Source organism: Oncorhynchus mykiss, chromosome 12 (genome assembly GCF_057628025.1).
Source record: "Oncorhynchus mykiss isolate SJ-2025 chromosome 12, ASM5762802v1, whole genome shotgun sequence".
In the NCBI taxonomy this organism is placed as follows: Eukaryota; Metazoa; Chordata; class Actinopteri; order Salmoniformes; family Salmonidae; genus Oncorhynchus; species Oncorhynchus mykiss.
In genome coordinates this window covers 43,870,506-43,892,188 of record NC_143033.1, presented here as the reverse complement: position 1 = coordinate 43,892,188, position 21,683 = coordinate 43,870,506, and the positions used below count along the sequence as shown (strand labels likewise).

At 39.9% G+C, this 21,683-nt stretch overlaps 1 protein-coding gene across 9 annotated transcripts in view; it reads left to right on the top strand.

Moving 5' to 3' along the window:
* The window catches only part of LOC110538899 (opioid-binding protein/cell adhesion molecule), a 564,414-nt gene that overhangs the window by 407,012 nt on the left and 135,719 nt on the right, over nucleotides 1-21,683 (top strand). The window lies entirely within an intron of this gene.

Sequence of the window (21,683 nt, the reverse complement as noted above, 5' to 3'; positions counted from 1 at the left end):
ATCCCAGACGTTACCAAAAAACTTATCCAAACAAGTCAATCAATGTTTGTAATCAATCCTTAGGTACTCTAATACGCAAATAAACAATAACATTTTAGACGGAGAATCGTTATTGTCTTTACCGGAGATAAACAAAAAGAACCCGCTATCTCGGCAATGCGCATGGAAACACTACAGCCAAAATGGGAGCCCTTAGAAAAATGACTTCTTCTCCCTAATTTTTCCAAAAACCAGCCTGAAACTCTTTCTAAAGACTCTTGACATCTAGTGGAAGCCCTAGGAACTGCAATCTGGCACGATTTCACCCTATTATAAAAGTACCAGCCATTGAAATCAGTGGTAGGATGAACATTTGAGTTTCGCCTGCCATTTCAGTTCTGTTATTCTCACAGACATTATTTTAACAGTTTTAGAAATTTTAGAGTGTTTTCTATCCAAATCTTATATGCATATGCATATCCTAGCTTATGGGCCTGAGTAGCATGTAGTTCACTTTGGGCACGCTTTGCATCCGGATGTCAAAATCCCGCCCCTATCCCAAAGAAGATAACAGCCTCCCCTCTTCTAGGAAGGCTTTCCCCTAGATGTTGGAACATTGCTGCTGGGACATGCTTCCATTCAGCTACAAGATAATTAATGAGGTCGGGCACTGATATTGGGCAATAAGGCCTGGCTCGCAGTCGGCCTTTCAAGGGGGTATTTTCATGCTAAAACAGGACAGAGCCTTCCCCAAACTGGTCCCACAAAGTTGGAAGCGCAGAATCGTTTAGAATCTCGTTGTATGCTGTAGCATAAATATTTCCCTTCACTGGAACTAAGGGGACCCAACAATGAAAACAACCACAGACCACTATTCCTCCTCCATCAAACAGTTGTGTTACAGTGTTACAGTTGACACTATTCATTCAGGGAAGGTAGCGTTCTCCTGGTATCCGCCAAACCCAGATTCATCCATCGGACTGCCAGAGAGTGAAGCTTGATTCATAAGTCCAGAGAACGCATTTCCACTGCTGCAGAGTACAATGGCGACAAACTTTACACCACTCTTAGGCTTATGTGCAGCTGCTCGGCCATGGAAACCCATTTCATGAAGCTCTCGATGAACAGTTATGGTGCTTAAGTTGCTTCCAGAGGCAGTTTGGAACTCAGTATTGAGTATTGAAACCGAGGGCAGATGATTTTTATGAGCTTCAGTGCTCGGCAGTCCCGTGCTGTGAGCGTGTGAGGCTTACCACTTTGTAGCTGAGCTGTTGTTGCTCCTAGGTATTTCCACTTCACAATAACAGCACTTACAGTTGACCGGGGCAGTTCTAACAGGGCAGAAATTTGACAAACTGACTTGTTGGAAAGGTGGCATCCTGTGACTGTGCCACGTTGAAAGTCACTGAGCTCTTCAGTAAGGTCATTCTACTGCCAATGTTTGTCTATGGAGATTGCATAGCTGTGTGCTCGATTCTATACACCTGTCAGTAACGGATGTGGCTGAAATAGCTGAATCCAGTAATTTGAAGGGGTGTTATGTAATGTAGGTTGTTCATAGAATGTGAAGAAAATAACAATAGCAGACTAACCAACCAGGCTATTATTCTAGATTTAACGTCAATTGTCCTGGCTTGAATGCCAAATATATACAGGGTTTTCAGAAAATGTTATTGCATTATACACTGAGTATAAAAAACATTAAGAACACCTGCTCTTTCCATGACATAGACTGAACAGGTGAATTAAGGTGAAAGCTATGATCCCTTATTGATGACAGTTCAATCAGTGTAGATGAAAGGGAGGAGACATGTTAAAGAAGGATTGTACCTTGATACATGGATTGTGTATGTGTGCCATTCAGAGAGTGAATGTGCAAGACAAAAGGTTTTAGTGCCTTTGAACGGGGTATGTTAGTAGGTGCCAGGCCACCCGTTTGTGTCAAGAACTACAACGCTTCTGGGTTTTTAATGCTCACCCGTTTCTAGTGTATATCAAGAATGGTCCACCGCCCAAAGGACATCCAGCCAACTTGACACAACTGTGGGAAGCATTGGAGTCAACATGGGCCAGCATCCCTGTGGAAATGCTTTCGACACCTTGTAGAGGTGGGTGGGGGGGGGGGGGGTGGGGGGGGGGGGGTGGGGGGGGGGTAACCAACCCAAAAATAGGAAGGTGTTCCTAAAAGGGAGACAAGTCATGCATACACTCTGCCCTCTCTCAACTTCTCTTTGACTACGTGATAGGCACTCAAGTGTATAGCAGGGAAATTTCATCACTTGACTGCCAGCGAGTGCAGTGCTGATAGAAACCACTATGTATCCAGTCAATTTAGCCTTCCTCATAGTAGCCTTAGCATCTAACCCATAATATAATTGGATAATTGGATGGTTAGTATACTTTTTCTTGCAAAGTTTCCTTTGTCACAACAACAGAGCCAATAATATTCCAGAACAGATTTAAGTAAGGATTCAACCCATATTAGATTATTAGAAGAGCCAGTTGGAGACCTCCATTGGACATTAGAGGAGCTATAGTGTATTTCCTCGTGGTGTGGAATGCCTGTCGCTTGCTGTTATTTCCCTCTTCTGTTTTTTTATGTGTATTACAGGGCCTTATCACTTCCTACGTAACAAGGCCAATATGTTCTGTCTTTTTAAAATTTCAAGCTTATTAACAGGGAATGAAACTAACGCGGAGGGGTATTAATGGGTAGAATTAACATTTGTAGGCATGATCCTCTATGAAATTTCAGTCGAGCAGCGGCAGCCCCAACTGCTTCCTACTCTCCCTCGCTCTCTCTCTCTCTCTGTCCCTCTCTTGCATGCAAATATATAGATTGGTTTACTTGTTGGCTGCTGTCAAGGGATCAACTTGCAAGTGAGCTTGTAGATCTGCTACAGTAATATCAGAACAAATCATAGGAAAACCCGATTCCTCTGGAAATGTTTGTGTACTGTCAGGTTGTTTACTTATAAGGTTTATGCACTTTCATAGCTACACCGTGGACGCCTTTCCACTCTGAGTTTTTTCAGTGGAATTGAGAGGATTTGAAGTGCCGCCAGTTTACATGCAAACACATTGAGAGCTGCATTTGTAGGAGTGAAGGACAAATCAACAAGCTATTCAGGCTCGTTGATGACGCATCAGGGACAATTCAGCAAACAGCTTGATTTCCTGATTGCAGCCTTTGATTCGTCTGCCGAAGGTATTTTACCCAATTGTTTTGTTCCCTTTGGACTTGGCTAGATCGAGTGCTCTTGGTTCCCTGATCGAAGTACCCCATATAGCCCCACGGCAAATTTATGATTTGATTAAAAGCTGCTGCCTTTTGAGGAGGACAATTGTTCAAGGAACCAAAAATGGCATACTTGTAGAAATGGTAGGAAGCAAAAAAGTACAATAGATTATATCAAGGAGACATGGAAATTGCGGCAAAAGATGAATAAAAGGATGCATACTAATGCCCACAATTATTCACAAAAGAGTGAATCCTCAACAAGCGAGGACAAAAAAATACCATGATTTTCACAAGATTTAATCCATGGAATGGTTCTTTGGAGAAAGGATTGTTGACACATTTGACATTTGTTGACATTTGTAATTAAAGCATAATTTAGAAATAATTTATCAAAGGTATATTTATGACATTGAGGCCTTACCCAGGCCTAAGACTACATAATGTTTAATCTGTAGGTGCTACAGATTTGTAATATGAGTAGTATTTTGATTTCAGTAACATTTTTTACAACTTTTTTTTATGAATATATCAAATAAAATAAAAAATACAATATTGGTCACATACACATGTTTAGCAGATGTTATTGCAGGTGTAGTGAAATGCTTGTGTTTCTAGGGCAATTATTTTAAAATATAAACATGAATGAACATGAAAGCCAAGGCTTTCGACTCTGTCAATCACCGTATTCTTATCGGCAGACTCAGTAGCCTCGGTTTCTCGGATGACTGCCTTGCCTGGTTCACCAATTACTTTGCAGACAGAGTTCAGTGTGTCAAATCGGAGGGCATGCTGTCCGGTCCTCTGGCAGTCTCTATGGGGGTGCCACAGGGTTCAATTCTCGGGCCGACTCTTTTCTCTGTATTTATCAATGATGTTTCTCATGCTGCGGGCGATTCCCTTATCCACCTCTACGCAGACGACACCATTCTATATACTTCCGGCCCGTCCTTGGACACTGTGCTATCTAACCTCCAAACGAGCTTCAATGCCATACAGCACTCCTTCCGTGGCCTCCAACTGCTCTTAAACGCTAGTAAAACCAAATGCATGCTTTTCAACCGTTCGCTGCCTGCACCCGCACGCCTGACCAGCATCACCACCCTGGATGGTTCCGACCTTGAATATGTGGACATCTATAAGTACCTAGGTGTCTGGCTAGACTCTAAACTCTCCTTCCAGACCCATATCAAACATCTCCAATCGAAAATCAAATCAAGAGTCGGCTTTCTATTCCGCAACAGAGCCTCCTTCACTCACGCCGCCAAACTTACCCTAGTAAAACTGACTATCCTACCGATCCTCGACTTCGGCGATGTCATCTACAAAATTGCTTCCAACACTCTACTCAGCAAACTGGATACAGTTTATCACAGTGCCATCCGTTTTGTCACTAAAGCACCTTATACCACCCACCACTGCGACTTGTATGCTCTAGTCGGCTGGCCCTCGCTACATATTCGTCGCCAGACCCACTGGCTCCAGGTCATCTACAAGTCCATGCTAGGTAAAGCTCCGCCTTATCTCAGTTCACTGGTTACGATGGCAACACCCATCCGTAGCACGCGCTCCAGCAGGTGTATCTCACTGATCATCCCTAAAGCCAACACCTCATTTGGCCGCCTTTCGTTCCAGTTCTCTGCTGCCTGTGACTGGAACGAATTGCAAAAATCGCTGAAGTTGGAGACTTTTATGCCTTCTCATGCCTTTTGCACACAATGTATATAGACTCCCCTTTTTTCTACTGTGTTATTGACTTGTTAATTGTTTACTCCATGTGTAACTCTGTGTTGTCTGTTCACACTGCGATGCCTTATCTTGGCCAGGTCGCAGTTGCAAATGAGAACTTGTTCTCAACTAGCCTACCTGGTTAAATAAAGGTGAAATAAAAAATAAAAATAAAAAATGAATATATAAAATATAAAATTGTGATTTGGCAAATGTTTCAAATTATTGTTGAACATAATATACTCTACTGGCATATACAAGTTTCAGAGTTGGATCTATGCTAGTTTTTTAAAAATGGTCCATTTTATACAGAGAAATTGGCGTAGTAGGCAATGTAACCAATCACAGCCCTCCTTTTATTGCACATCCTGCAAATTACCAGCGAAGGGGACATTTTTTATCCATTTTCACATTCACTATGTTGGCTTACAAATTGGACTAAAAGTAGGACTCTGGAACTTTGATATGCATATAGAGTATTATGTTCAACAATATATTGACACATTTTCTGACCAGACATTTTTATGTTTTTATATTCATGTTGATATTTTTCAATTTTCATAGAAAATTGTGATTGATATCAAAATACTACTCATATTACAAAGAAAGAGGTAATGTTTTATATGACACTAAGTTTACATTCTCACACCTTTATTAGGAGAGGAAGTATAAAATGAACAGTGGTGGAAAAAGTACCCAATTGTCATACTTGAGTAAGAGTAAAGATACCTTTAACAGAAAATGACTGAAGTAAAAGTGACTACCCACTAAAATACTACTTGAGTAAAAGTCTAAAAGTATTTGATTTTAAATATACTTAAAAGTAAAAGTATAAATAATTTCAAATGTATTATATATGGCAAACCAGACGGCACAATTGTCTTGTTTTTTTATTTACGGATAGTCAGGGGCACACTCCAACACTCAGACATAATTTACAAATGAAGCATTTGTGTTTAGTGATCCAGCCAAATCAGAGGCAGTAGGGAGGAGCAGGGATGTTCTCTTGATAAGTGCATCAATTGGACCATTTTCCTGTCATGTTAAGCATTCAAATTGTAACGAGTACTTTTGGTTGTCAGTGGAAAATGTACGGAGTAAAAAGTACACTATTTTCTTTAGGAATGTATGGATGTAAAAGTGAAAGTGGTCAAAAATATGAACAGTAAAGTAAAGTACTGACACCCCCAAAAACGAGTTATGTAGTACTTTAAAGTATTTTTACTAAAGTACTTTACACCACTGAAAAGGAAGGATAAAGGCTTTGACACTGTAAACTTAGTTTGTTCCAGGGACCTGACATTTGAAGTGTTTTGTATTATTAAAGTAATTTCTGCACTACTGGTTCCCTGAATGGCTTTGGTTGATTTGATCGGTGTATTCCCCGAGGAACTCTACAGGTATTTGAATAGAAGAATGATCATGTTCACCATGGTAATAATCATACCTTAGGATTCTCCCTGATGTTGAATGAATGCTAAACATTTTTAGTCCTTCTGTAATAGGCTTTCATTGATGGGAACATTTCAAAGCCAAATGAATGGACAATCAGGAGGTCCAAGTTGAAACTGTGCCCGATAACAATAAATATGATTTCACAGAAATAAATTATATTGCAACTAATGAACACAAATCAAAGGTAATGCAAGTATATGACCCATGATTAGGCTAAGGTATGAGGAACATTTCAATTATATATACAGTACCAGTCAAAAGTTTGGACACACCTACTCATTCAAGGGTTTTTCTTTATTTTTACTATTTTCTACATTGTAGAATGTAGAAAAAAACACTGAAATAACACATATGGAATCATGTAGTAACGAAAAAGTGTTAAACCAACACTTTTTTGGTTACTATATGATTCCATATTTGACTGACTACCTTGATTTCAGTCTTATGTAGCAACATTTGAAATTGTGTTTTTTACTTTGGATAAAAGCAGAGACACAGGACTACAAAATGGTACATCATACACTGCATTTAAGGAACAATGGGAAAGTAAATCTACTTGGAACGTTCAAATGTCCTTTGAATGATTTGATACTAACTGGAGAGCTCTTCTTTGTCTACACCTATTCAGCATCGTTCACACCCTCTTAAGCTTTAGCCTGGCCCCATCTCTTTAAGGGTTGATCTGAGCGTTATGTACTAACAACAGCATTCAAGAACCCAAGCTAACTGGCTAACTTGCTAGCTATTTCCAGACACAAATGAGAGAACAGCTCACTGAACATTACTCGCCCTAGCACAGCTGGTTAGGCTGTTTTTATGTTATCCAGAGCATTTGTGACTTTAACTGTGCTGCTGGCAACATTTTAACAACACTTTGTTGCCAACGTTTACTTACACCGACCATGTTCAACGGGTGTTGAGCATTCGTAAATTCATAATTTATTCTGCGCATCAGGCACACTCAGTCGAGAGTGCTCTGATATTGGAGTAGATGGTCAGGCTTAATTTATGATCACACCCGAAATAGTTACTTGCATAGTGGAGTCTTTTGTTGCAGATAGCTAGCTAGGTAAACAATGAACCATAATCCAAACTCATTACTTTACTACCCTGCATGAGTTATCTAACTGTAGGCTATAACTAGCCAAGCAAAAAGGATCTGACATACGATTAAGATCATACACGTAATGTTAGCTAGCGAGGCAGTCAGCTAATGTTAGCTAGCTAGCTAGTTAAAGTTTGATCAAAAATGGGTCTTCCAAATGGACAATGACCCCAAGCATACTTCCAAAGTTGTGGCAAAATGGCTTAAGGACAACAAAGTCAAGGTATTGGAGTGGCCTACAAACCTGACTCAGTTACACCAGCTAACTGGTAACAGGTAACAAATACTAATTGAGTGTATGTAAACTTCGGACCCACTGGGAACGTGATGAAAGAAATAAAAGCTTAAATAAATCATTATTACGTGAAATGTCAGAATAATAGTAGAGATAATGATTTATTTAAGCTTTTATTTCTTTCATCACGTTCCCAGTGGGTCCGAAGTTTACATACACTCAATTAGTATTTGTTACCTGTTACCAGTTAGCTGGTGTAACTGAGTCAGGTTTGTAGGCCACTCCAATACCTTGACTTTGTTGTCCTTAAGCCATTTTGCCACAACTTTGGAAGTATGCTTGGGGTCATTGTCCATTTGGAAGACCCATTTTTGATCAAACTTTAACTTCTTGACTGATGTCTTGAGATGTTGCTTTAATATATCCACATCATTTCCTTCCTCGTTATGACATATATTTGGTGAAGTGCACCATTCCCTCCTGCAGCAAAGCACCCCCACAACATGATGCTGCCACCCTGTGCTTCACGACAGGGATGGTGTTCTTCGGCTTGCAAGCCACCCCCTTTTTCCTCCAAACATAACGAAGGTCATTATGCCCAAACAGTTCTATTTTTGTTTCATCAGACCAGAGGACATTTCTCAAAAAAGTACAATCTTTGTCCCCATGTGTAGTTGAGTTGCAAACCGTAGTCTGGCTTTTTTATAGCGGTTTTGAAGCAGTGGCTTCTTCATTGCTGAGCGGCCTTTCAGGTTATGTTGATATAGGACTCGTTTTTACTGTGAATATAGAAACTTTTGTACCTGTTTCCTCCAGCATCTTCACAAGGTCCTTTGCTGTTGTTCTGGGATTGATTTGCACTTTTCGCACCAACGTACTTTCATCTCTAGGAGACAGAACATGTCTCCTTCCTGATCGGTTGGACGGCTGTGTGGTCCCATGGTGTCTTGACTGATTTCTTTTTATTTTCCCATGATGTCAAGCAAAGAGGCACTGGGTTCTGAAGGTAGACCTTGCAATACATCCACAGGTACACACCTCCAATTGACTCAAATTATGTCAATTAGCCAATCAGAAGCTTCTAAAGCCATGACATCATTTTCTGGAATTTTCCAAGCTGTTTAAAGGCACTGTCAACTTAGTGTATGTAAACTTCTGACCCAGTGGAATTGTGACAAGGTTAATTATAAATGAAATCATCTGTAAACAATTGTTGGAAAAATTACTTGTGTCATGCACAAAATAGATGTCCTAACCGACTTGCCAAAACTATAGTTTGTTAACTCGAAATTTGTGGAGTGGTTTAAAAACAAGTTTTAATGACTCCAACTGTATACATATACTGTATACAGTGGGGCAAAAAAGCATTTAGTCAGCCACCAATTGTGCAAGTTCTCCCACTTAAAAAGATGAGAGGTCTGGAATTTTCATCATAGGTACACTTCAACTATGACAGACAAAATGAGAAGAAAAAAAAATCCAGAAAATCACATTGTAGGATTTTTTTATGAATTTATGTGCAAATTATGGTGGAAAATAAGTATTTGGTCAATAACAAAAGTTTATCTCAATACTTTGTTATATACCCTTTGTTGGCAATGACAGAGGTCAAACATTTTCTGTAAGTCTTCACAAGGCTTTCACACACTGTTGCTGGTATTTTGGCCCATTCCTCCATGCAGATCTCCTCTAGAGCAGTGATGTTTTGGGGCTGTTGCTGGGCAACACGGACTTTCAACTCTCTCCAAATATTTTCTATGGGGTTGAGATCTGGAGACTGGCTAGGCCACTCCAGAACCTTGAAATGCTTCTTACGAAGCCACTCCTTCGTTGCCCGGGCGGTGTGTTTGGGATCATTGTCATGCTGAAAGACCCAGCCACGTTTCATCTTCAATGCCCTTGCTGATGGAAGGAGGTTTTCACTCAAAATCTCACGATACATGGCCCCATTCATTCTTTCCTTTACACGGATCAGTCGTCCTGGTCCCTTTGCAGAAAAACAGCCCCAAAGCATGATGTTTTCACCCCCATGCTTCATAGTAGGTATGGTGTTCTTTGGATGCAACTTAGCATTCTTTGTCCTACAAACACAACGAGTTGAGTTTTTACCAAAAAGTTATATTTTGGTTTCATCTGACCATATGACATTCTCCCAATCTTCTGCATCATCCAAATGCTCTCTAGCAAACTTCAGACGGGCCTGGACATGTAATGGCTTAAGTAGGGGGACACGTCTGGCACTGCAGGATTTGAGTCCCTGGCGGTGTAGTGTGTTACTGATGGTAGGCTTTGTTACTTTGGTCCCAGCCCTCTGCAGGTCATTCACTAGGTCCCCCTGTGTGGTTCTGGGATTTTTGCTCACCGTTCTTGTGATCTTTTTGACCCCACGGGATGAGATATTGCGTGGCGCCCCAGATCGAGAGAGATTAATAGTGGTCTCGTATGTCTTCCATTTCCTAATAATTGCTCCCACAGTTGATTTCTTCAAACCAAGCTGCTTACCTATTGCAGATTCAGTCTTCCCAGCCTGGTGCAGGTCTACAATTTTGTTTCTGGTGTCCTTTGACAGCTCTTTGGTCTTGGCCATAGTGGAGTTTGGAGTGTGACTGTTTGAGGGTGTGGACAGGTGTCTTTTATACTGATAACAAGTTCAAACAGGTGCCATTAATACAGGTAACGAGTGGAGGACAGAGGAGCCTCTTAAAGAAGAAGATACAGGTCTGTGAGAGCCAGAAGTCTTGCTTGTTTGTAGGTGACCAAATACTTATTTTCCACCATAATTTGCAAATAAATTCATAAAAAATCCTACAATGTGATTTTCTGGATTCTTTTTCTCATTTTGTCTGTCATAGTTGAAGTGTACCTATGATGAAAATTACAGGCCTCTTTCATCTTTTTAAGTGGGAGAACTTGCACAATTGTTGGCTGACTAAATACTTTTTTGCCCTACTGTGTATATATATATATATATATATATATATATATTTTTTTTTTTACAAACACCATATATCTCGAAGGTCTTTCACTAGCAGCACATTCACTCAGGGAGCGTAACAGAGTCACATAATACGTTTTTAAATGGAGGCTATTTGTTTTGAAGGGTTCCAAGTCCTCAAATGGGTGCAAGTTATTAAGAACTTGTTAGCAGTAAATATTCAATTGTTTTGTTTTCATCACTCTGTCATTATTATAGCGCAGAGAAATGCCATGCTACTCACCATTGTTTTCTACCCACAGCCACAATAGACTAGCTTTGTGATTACCAGACTGATTACAGCAGCGCTATCATTCGGTGTTAGCGAACATTCATGTCATCTCGCAAGATCAGGCAGCTTGTGAGGCTAACAATAGACAAGCTAAAGTAATTTTGTGTTGTATGTTGAATGAGCACAGCATCTCCTCCATATGGCTAATTGAAAACATGTAACAGAAGCCATTATTTGAAATTTTGCGATACCTGGAAACAATGTCTCAATTGCAGAAAAGTGAATCCACTCAAGAGCTTCACTTGCAAATGTGTTTGTTTCATGGCAAGTGACTTGAGCACAGCAATCACAACACCATTGTGTCTTAATTAGGTTTTCATAAACATGGGAAAGGCAAGTGGGGGGGGCGCTGAAAAAATACAAACCAGCTTTCTCTGTGAAAGGTAGATGGGATCCAAAAGAAACAAAACCCACGTGACAGCTATGTTATGAATCACATTTTACTCTACATAAGTTCCTATTTTAAAATATAAGATGGTGTTCTGTCAGTGCCTCTGACAAAGCCCACCAACAGATGGCGACACCAACACTACATAGAACAAAGGGCAATTCAGCTTTCTGTGTTGATGTATCTCACAACCATAACCATTTTGACGGCAATTATTTTAGGGAATTGGTTGCAAATGTGTCTTAGTTTTGATCCTCTACACATTTGTGAACTAGTTAGAAAGGACTGGGTGGAAGTGACCTGGCTGTATAGATATGACCATTACCTCAGAGATATACTGTAGGTCTAGTAGAACTAGCACCAGGAAACAAACACTGTGTCACTTGATATAGGACTGAAAAAGTTATTGCATGTCAATAAGTGCATCTGTAATGATATCTATAAAATGCAGACTGTGAATCAATCTCTCGCTCTCTATCCCCCTCCTCTTGTTCTGTATCTGTCTCTTATCCCCCTCTCTCTCATTTCCTTACTTCCTCCTTTCTTCTCTCTCCCTCCTTTACTGTCTTCTCTCTCTCTCAGATGCTTAAAACACTTGTCATGTGTAGTGAATAATGCATGCTAGCATGCACATGCAAACACACATCTCCTGTAGTGAGACCACAGCAGTTGGGCCTAACAGGCTACCCCTCAGTCATCTTTTATCAAGTGACTATTGTAATCATAACATATATTCCACTTAAGAATACACATTGAACTGATAAACACAGGGCTCCATTAACCCGAGTTCTAGAATGTGCGCTGTAGTCCTACTATTATCTTTGGGGTTCATTGTGAAAAAAGCAAGGATGTTCAGTTAGAGAAAGTCACATTACGGTAATGTCTGATATTCAACATTGAAAATCCACCCCTAGCATTTGAGGAGCAGATTGTTGTCAGCGGGACTGGCTGGTGGAACATGTGTATGTGTGATAACCTGGATGTTGCTATGGCAGATCGGAGCGTTAGGGGACCTTAGACAATCTTGCAAGGACATTGACTCTGTTGCCACTCGGGGCGCAGAGCTTGATCCGTGATGAGTATGATGGCAGACACATAGGCATAGCCTAAGATCAGACGATGCTGTTTGATCCTCAAGGGGGAGACATGGGCCCCCACACCAAAATAAAAAATCTAGCCCCTATAACCCTTAGGCACGTCATAGCTAGATCCAAAATAATTGGATATGTATAAGCAATATAGTAGCGGGTCCGCCTTACCGTCTGATAGGCTCGTTGGATTTTTTGCCATATTACTTAAACCAATCCAATCTATTCAGATTTACAAGTGTATACAGGGTCTTGGAGCTAAAGTGTCTTCAGAAAGTATTCACACACGGACTTTTTCCACATTTTATTGTGTGACAGCCTGAATTTAAATTGGATCAAATTTAAGTTTTTCTCACTGCCCAACACAATAACCCATAATGTCAAAATGGAATTATGTATTTCACTTTTTTTTTTACAAATTAATTAAAAATAAAAAGCTGAAATGTCTTGAGTCAATAAGTATTCAACCCTTTTGTTATGGCAAGCCTAAATACGTCCAGTCGTAAAAATGGACTTAAGTCACATAATAACTTGCACGGTCTAATAAGAGTTTGACATGATTTTTGAATTACTACCTAATTTCTCTACCACACACATACAATTGTCTGTAAGGTCCATCAGTCGAGCAGTGAATTTCAAACACAGATTCAACTACAAAGACCAGGGAAGTTTTCCAATGACTCGCAAAGAAGGGCACCTATTGCTTGATGGGATAAAAAAAGAAAAAAGCAGACATGGAATGTCCCTTAAAGCATGGTGAAGTTATTAATTATACTTTGGATGGTGTATCAATACACCCAGTCACTACAAAGATGCAGGCATCCTTCCTAACTCAGTTGACGGTAATGAAGGCAAATGTTGACATTTAAACAGTTACAGAGTTTAATAGGAGTGATAAGAGAAGCTAGGATAGATCAATAACATTATAGTTACTCCACAATACTAACATAATTTACAGAGTGAAAAGAAGCAAACCTGTACAGAATAAAATATTCCAAAACGTGCATCCTGTTTGCAATAAGGCACGAAAGTAAAACTTTATATCCTGATGTTTGTAGCAAACACAACACATCAAGCATGGTGGTGGCTGCATCATGTTATAGGTATGCTTGTCATTGGCAAGGACTAGGGAGTTTTTTGGGATAAAAATAAGCGGAATAGAGCTAAACACAGGCAAAGTCCTAAAAGAAAACCTGCTTCAGTCTGCTTTCCAACAGACACTGGGGAACAAATTCACTTAAAACACAAGGCCAAGTATACAGTACACTGGAGTTGCTTACAAAGACGACATATAATGTTATTGAGTTGCCTAGTTACAGTTGTGACTTACATTGGCTTGAAAATCTATGGCAATATGTGAAAATGGCTGTCTAGCAATGATCAGCAAACAATTTCACAGAGCTTGAAGATTTTTTAAAATAATAATGTGCAAATATTATACAATCCAGGTGTGCAAAGTTCTTAGAGACTTACCCAGAATGGGGTCGCAGGGTAGCCTATTGGTTAGAGCGTTAGGCTAGTAACCGGAAGGTTGCAAGTTCCAATCCCCAAGCTGACAAGGTACAAATCTGTCATTCTGCCCCTGAACAGGCAGTTAACCCACTGTTCCTAGGCCGTCATTGAAAATAAGAATTTGTTCTGAACTGACTTGCCTAGTTAAATAAAGGTAAAATAAAAAACTAAAAAAATGACCCACAGCTGTAATCACTGCCAAAGGTGATTCTAACATGTATTGACTCAGTGGTGTGAATACTTACACTACAGTTCAAAAGTTTGGGGAGACTTAGAAATGTCCTTGTTTTTGAAAGCACATTTTTTTGTCCATTAAAATAACATCAAATTGATCAGAAATACAGCGTAGACATTGCTAATGTTGTAAATGAGCATTGTAGCCAGAAACGGCAGATTTTTTATGGAATATCTACATAGGCTTACAGACAGCTGAAAACTGTTGTTCTGATGCAAGAAGCAATAAAACTGGCCTTCTTTAGGACTAGTTGAGTATCTGGAGCATCAGCATTTGTGGGTTTGATTACAGACTCAAAATGGCCAGAAACAATTAACTTTCTTCTGAAACTCGTCAGTCTATTCTTGTTCTGAGAAATTAAGGCTATTCCATGCTTGAAATGTCCAAGAAACTGAAGATCTCGTACAACGCTGTGTACTACTCCCTTCACAGAACAGTACAAACTGGCTCTAACTAGAATAGAAAAGGAGTGGGAGGCCCCAGTGCACAATTGAGCATATATAAGATGGGATGGGAAAAAGAACACAGACAGTTAACAGAGGAACCTCTTCACTGTTGATGTTGAGACTGATGTTTTGCTGGTATTATTTAATGAAGCTGCCAGTTGAGGACTTGTGAGGCTTCTGTTTCTCAAACTAGACACTCTTATGTACTTGTCCTCTTGCTCAGTTGTGAGTTGGGGCCTCCCACTCCTCTTTCTATTCCGGTTAGAGCCAGTCTACACTGTTCTGTGAAGGGAAAAGTGCACTGCGTTGTACGAGAGCTTCAGTTTCTTGCCAGGGATTTGTCGGACCAGTTTTTCTACCCCTTAATTGTCCAGTGTTGGTGGTCGCGTGCCCACTGGAGCCACTTATTCTTGTTTTTGCTGACAGGAGTGGAACCCTGTGTGGTTATCTGCTGCAATAGCCCATCCTTGACAAAGACCAACAAATTGTGTGTTCCGAGATGCCGTTCTGCACACCACTTTTGTACTACGCCCTTATTTGTCTTTTTGTTGCCCAATTTTATTGCACGATTCCTGCCATTCTCCTTTGACCTCTCATCAACAAGATGCTTTCACTCACAGGACTGCCGCTGACAAGATGTTTTTTGTTTGTCGCACCATTCTCGGTAAACCCTAGACTCTGTCGTGTCTGAAAAGCCCAGGAGGCCAGCCGTTTCTGAGATACTGGAACTGGCACGCCTGGCACCGACAATCATACCAAGCTTATGGTCACTTAGGTCACTCGTTTTGCCAGTTGTAACGTTCAATTGAACAGTAACTAAATGCCTCGATGCCTGTCTGGCTGCTTTCTATAGCAAGCCACGGCCACATGACTCACTGTCTGTAGGAGCGAACAATTTTCCTGAACAAGGTGGTGTACCGAATAAACTGCCAACTGATTGTACTTTGCCATGCTGTATAAAGCAATACAGTGATATATATATATATATATATACAGTACCAGTCAAAAGTTTGGACACATCTACTCATTTAAGGGTTTTTCTTTATTTTTACTATTTTCTACATTGTAGAATAATAGTGAAGACATCAAAACTATGAAATAACACATATTGAATCATGTAGTAACCGAAAAAGTAACCAACATATATTTTATATTTGAGATTCTTCAAAGTAGCCACCCTTTGCCTTGATGACAGCTTTGCACACGCTTGGCTTTCTTTCAACCAGCTTCACCTGGAATGCTTTTCCAATAGTCTTGAAGCAGTTCCCACATATGCTGAGCATTTGTTGGCTGCTTTTCCTTCACTCTGTGGTCCAACTCATCCCAAACCATCTCAATTGGGTTGAGGTTGGGTGATTGTGGAGGCCAGATCATCAGATGCAGCACTCCATCACTTTCCGTCTTGGTCAAATAGCCCTTACACAGCCTGAAGGTGTGTTGGGTCATTGTCCTGTTGAAAAACAAATGATAATCCTACTAAACGCAAACCAGATGGGATGGCGTATCACTGCAGAATGCTATGGTAGCCATGCTGGTTAAGTGTGCCTTGTATTCTAAAATAAATCACAGACAGTGTCACCAGTAAAGTACCCCCACACCATCACACCTCCTCCTCCATGCTTCACGGTGGGAACTACACATGCAGAGATCATCCGTTCACCTAGTCTGCATCTCACAAAGACACAGCATTTGGAACCAAAAATCTCCAATTTGGACTCATCAGACCAAAGGACAGATTTCCATCGGTCTAATGTCCATTGCTCGTGTTTCTTGGCCAAAGCAAGTCTCTTCTTTTTATTGGTGTCCTTTAGTATTGATTTCTTTGCAGCAATTCGACCATGAAGGCATGATTCACATGTTCTCCTCTGAACAGTTGATGTTGAGATGTGTCTGTTACTTGAACTCTGAAGTATTTTGCAATCTGAGGCTGGTAACTCTAATGTACTTATCCTCTGCAGCAGAGGTATTTCTGGGTCTTCCTTTCCTGTTGCGGTCCTCGTGACAGCCAGTTTCATCATAGCGCTTGATGGTTTTTGCGACTGCACGCACTTGAAGAAACTTTAAAAGTTATTGAATTTGACTGACTTTCATGTCTTAAAGTAATGATGGACTGTTGTTTCTCTTTGCTTATTTGAGATATAATATGGACTTGGTCTTTTAAATAGGGCAATCGTCTGTATACCACCCATACCTTGTCACAACACAACAGATTGACTCAAACACATTAAGAAGGAAAGAAATTTCACAAATTAACTTTGAAAGAATCTGACCATTTTTTTCAATTTCTGCCTAAAATGACATACCCAAATCTAACTGCCTGTTGCTGGGGATCTGAAGCAAGGAAATGCTTGATACCATTTGAAAGGAAATACTTTGACATTTGTGGAAATGTGATATTAATGTAGGAAAATACAACACATTATATGTGGTGAAAGTTAACACTAACAAAAAACATGCATTTTACATTTTTTTGTTTTGTTCCATTATCTTTGAAATGCAAGAGAAAGGCCATAATAAAATATTGCAGTTTAGGTGCAATTTAGATTTTGGCCACTATATGGCAGCAGTTTCAGATTGATCCAGTGAAGCATTGCAATAATGAACAATATTTTGAATGAAGTCTGCCCAAATGTGCCAAATTGGTCAATTGATACATTTTCAAGTAAATAACTATAGAGAACATATAACATTTATATGGTAATACAATTAGCTCAACCTTTCCTGGTATAGGGACACCTAAGTGCTCTCATGTGATTAGTATGATGTTATAAGTAACAGCAAACTTTCCAGGACATAGTTATGTCTTATATGGGCAGAAGGCTTAAATTCTTGTTAATCTAACCGCACTGTCCAATTTACAGTAGCTTACAGTTGCTCTTACAGTGAAGAAAATGCCATGCTATTGTTTGAGGAGAGTGAAGAACAACAAAAAACATTTATCAGGGCACTTGGTTTGATACATTCACCTCTGAAGGTAAATAATGTACTAACATTCAGTAATCTTGCTCTGATTTGTCATCCTGAGGGTCCCAGAAATAACATGTAACATATTTTTGTTTGATAAAATCTATTTTTATATTCAAATATAGGAACCGGATTCTACAGTTTGAACCCCTGCTGTCTCTGGCACCACACATACATCCACGACGCCCAGCCATCTAGATGTATGAAAGTTAGTGTATAAGCTACTGATCCTTCGTGCATAACATTCCTGGCAGTGTGTAAACTTAACAATGCACACCTGTTAATTGAAATGCATTCCAGGTGACTACCTCATGAAGCTGGTTGAGAGAATGCCAAAAGTGTGCAAAGCTGTCCAGGTTGAAATAACACTTATGATTCCATATGTGTTATTTCATAGTTTTGATGTCTTCACTATTATTCTACAATGTAGAAAATAGTTTTAAAAAATCAGAAAATCCTGGAATGAGTAGGTGTGTCCAAACATTTGACTGGTACTGACGATATATATATAGAAAAGGAGGGTGTGATTGGGGAAGATGGGGTTTGGAGCTGTTCTTTGTAAAATATAAAAATGAAAAAAAACTGCTGCAAAAGTTTAAAATCTGTAATAAAATTAGATTGAAAGAAAGTATAAATGCTATTTCATAAACCTTTATAAGTATCAGTACAGTTTATTTTATGCTGTGTGGGAAATGACAAAGTTACATATTGGTTTGCACAAAAAATGCTACTATAGATACAGTACCATGACTTGTATGGGATTTGTACCACAAATGCCAAAATGTTAGCAGTTTTAAACAGTATCAGGGAAACTTAAAGTATGGAATGCTGTCATAACTTGCCCATAGACTGCTTACAGGGTTAGGAAACCAATAATTGGGTAAACCACTACTTTAAGCAATAAGGCACAACAAGAACTAGAAATTGATATTTAGTTATATCCATAACAATGATTCTGATGCGTGATTTTGCTTGGCTCAGAAAAAGTTGATGTCTCATCTGGACCACGTTTACTCTCTATTGTATAGGGGGACTGCATTTCAAAACTGAAACACTGTTTTCCAAGGTCGGACAGGCAGACAACAAGGTTTACACAAACCCCCACTGTTACAAACCAAATGCTAGGCTAGAAAAAGGGGGAAATAATGTGAAAGTTGAGATATATTCAGACAGTCACTTGAACATAATTATATTCCAGTGATAATTCCAATTGAACTGTAAGCAGGAACAGCTATGCCAATATCGGTGAATACAGCACGGCTTGGAATGCTGCTCATCCAATCAGCATCTAGGATCCAAACAACCCGTTTTATAATTTATTTTACTGACATGTATAATCAATCAAATGCATGATACCTATTATTAATGTTGTTCATCATTCAATAGGTTAGTATTGTCAATACAATGTTTCCCAGGGCATTCATAGAGTAGCCTATCCATTTTAGCTGTCAAAGTGGAGTAAAGAAAACAACAAGGCCCAACCAAATGGCAAAAAAAGTCCATCCATTTCTATTGTACGCACAGACTCGGCCTGGATGCTTTGCGTGTTGCCTCCTTTACCCTCTAATAATATTACATACATGCCAGATGAACAAGCAGCCTTTTACTGTTCTACTTGTATGCATATTCTCCTGTGTGTGTGTGTGTGTGTCTGTGTGTGTGTGTGTGTGTGTGTGTGTGTGTGTGTGTGTGTGTGTGTGTGTGTGTGTGTGTGTGTGTGTGTGTGTGTGTGTTGTTTACCTGCACCAGGGGCCACTGTTCTTCCTTGCTTCTCTGCCTGAGTCCAGATTGATGTTCATCAGCAGAGGCCAGACATCACTGTAAAGGCCTGACAATTGTACAGTATTGATTAGGCCCCCAGACTAATTTAAACCGCATATGGTATTATCAATATCAAGTTTCTGCCACGGTTCCGGTAGGCTAGCACATTCAATCACCTGGGTTTAGAGTTGGGGGCGGATTGGATGGATGAATGGAGCTCTGCAGCTTGAATATGGGATAATTAAACTGGAGGGAATATCCCAGACACACAGACCTTTATATTTGCAGCTAGGTGCGGTTTATGTTTTTGTGCTTTTTTTGAGGTTGTTTTGAGATTATGGGACAGTTTGGTTAAATTATAGAAACATGGTTAATTGATGTATGTCAAATGTGAAGGGCTAATCAGTGTCTTGACCAAGTTTAATGGTAAATGTGTATCTGCATTTTACAGTTGTTGTTAATCGTATTTGCTGCGTGCTTTGATAATGGTCATTCATTTGGCTGTGTGTTCTTTCTGCTAAAAGGTCATGCAAAGTTCAACACCAAACAATATGTAAGCTAGTTATACTGTACACAGTATGTTCAGATTCATATGCATTCCTAAATGTAATACTATAATTATACAAGCTGTTAATTAGCCAAACATAAGTTCTCAATTTTGGGGTCCCATTATCTACTCTAACTGTTAAAACATTGTCTGTGGTTGCATTGCCCACAGTGGGCTTGAAAGTTTGAGCATCAAACTGCAGCTCCAAAACATAAAGGGGCAAATCCGAGGGTCAGGGCTCACATATTAACGGGAATAGCAATTATCCGAGTGAATGAAACTGCGATTTCATATCCATCAAGTCTACGAAACTCTCCACTGGTAATCCTTCTTAAACTTTTCACCAGCAATTATGTCGTCGCCCGCCACATTCTCCTTTAATGCCTCTTTCATCTTTCTTGGCCAACTTTTCCATAATCTTGGGCTGATTAAAAGATGGAAGGGTGAAACTAATTAAAGATAGGTTGATGCCAATGGAGTCACTGTTACAAAATAACTATACTGAACAAAAATATATAAACGCAACATGCAACAATTTCAACGATTTTACTGAGTTACAGCTCATGTAAGGAAATCAGTCAATTTAAACAAATGAATTAGGCCCTAATCTATGGATTTCACATGACTGGGCAGGAGCATAGCCATGGGTGGGCCTGGAAGGGCACAGGCCCACCCACTTGGAAACCAGGCCTAGCCAATCAGAATTAGTTTTTTCTCACAAAAGGGATTTATTACAGAGAGAAATACTCCTCAGTTTCATCAGCTGCCCAGGTGGCAAGCAGGTGAAGAAGCCGTATGTGGAGGTCCCAGGCTGGCATGGTTAGACGTGGTCTGCGGTTGTGAGGCCGGTTGGACGCACTGCCAAATTCTCTAAAACAACGTTGGAGGCGGCCGTCTGTCCTGCCGATGCACGGAAAACCCAGCCAACTCTATATTATCTGTTGTCATTCAGCCATGACAAGGTGAAACATAAGATATTACACAGCCATGAATAAAGAATGGTACCAACACATACTCTGAGAGCAACTTCTCCCAACCATCCAGGAACATTTTGGTGACGAACAAAGCCTTTTCCAGCATGATGGAGCACCTTGCGATAAGGCAAAAGTGATGACTAAGTGGCTCGGGGAACAAAACATCGGTATTTTGGGTCCATGGCCAGGAAACTCCCCAGACCATAATACCATTGAGAACTTGTGGTCAATCCTCAAGAGGCGGGTGAACTAACAAAACCCCACAGATTCTGACAAACTCCAAGCATTGACAGCATGCCAGCGCAGATTGCAGAGGTCTTGAAAAAGAAGGGTCAACACTGCAAATATTGACTCTGCATCAACTTCATGTAATTGTCAATAAAAGCCTTTGACACTTATGAAATGCTAGTAATTATACTTCAGTATTCCATAGTAACATTTAACAAAAATATCTAAAGACACTAAAGCAGCAAACTTTGTGAAAATGAATTGTGTCATTATCAAAACTTTTGGCCACAACTGTAGATCGCCTCTGTGACTGTCAGTTTCCTTGTCGCACAGATATGAAAAAAAGTCTCTGTGACTGTCGCAACGTCCGTTGTCATGGTTACCGGACTGCCACAGCAACCTGACCAAATCCTCCTGTGACAAGACGATACAGGAATTCAAAAATTATTAGATAGAATTATCTACTTTTATTTTGTCACACTGTGGCAGTAAGCTACTTTCTGTACGCTCATCATTACCCTGCAAATAATGATG